Genomic DNA, 968 nt, shown 5'->3' on the forward strand with positions numbered 1-968 from the left:
TGATCTGTTTTTTTTTCTGATCATTTCACAGTATTATATTGAGGGAATGTCAAAAATGTTTATCCTATCATGTAAAAAATGATTTCAACCTGTCTCATCAATGATGATCTTCACTTTGACTACATGATAAAAGTGGTTGCCAGCCCCATGCCTGGGGACATCATAGTAAAAAACCAACATAAATAGAAAAGCCAAAATAAATTCAAATAAAGAGAAAAATTATGAAAGCAGCCAGAACAAAACAACACTTTATAAATAGAGAACAATCAAGCAAAGAACTATCAACACCTCAGCAGAAATTACGGGACCAGAACAACATTTTTAAAATTCTGAAAGAAAAAAAAAAATGAAATGTCCATCAAGTCTTCTATAACAGTGAAAACAACCTTCAAGAATTAAGATGAAACAAAAACATTTTCAGCCAAAGTTAAACTAAGAACATTTATAAAAACCAGACCTGTACTATAAAAAATGTTAAGAGAAGTTTTTGAGACTGAGGAAAATGGTCTCAGTGGGAAATCAGGATTGTCAGGAATAAATGAGGAGCACTGGAAAAGGTAAATATATGGGTAAATATAAAAAATAATTTTTTTCTTAATTTCCTTTAAAAAGTTACTGTTGAAAACAAAAAGTATAACATTGCATCAGGGTATTTGCAGGTTATTAGTTGTAATATATAAAACAACAATAACAGGACAACCACTATGATGGTGGAGGGGAAATGGATCCACACAGTTTCAAGAATTCTACATTTTATATAAATTGGTACAAGATTAATTCTAAGTATTGTGAAAAGATAAAGATGCATACTGTAACCCCAAGAACAATTACAAAAAAAATAAATAAACAAGTATGAGAGACATAGCTAAGAAGACATCATAAATTAAAGTGAAATCCCTATAACATAATAAAATTAAATAAATAAATAAATAAATAAATAAAATAAAATAAAGTGAAAATCCAAAAGT

Source organism: Phoca vitulina, unplaced genomic scaffold (genome assembly GCF_004348235.1).
Source record: "Phoca vitulina isolate PV1807 unplaced genomic scaffold, GSC_HSeal_1.0 scaffold5, whole genome shotgun sequence".
Taxonomy (NCBI): Eukaryota; Metazoa; Chordata; class Mammalia; order Carnivora; family Phocidae; genus Phoca; species Phoca vitulina.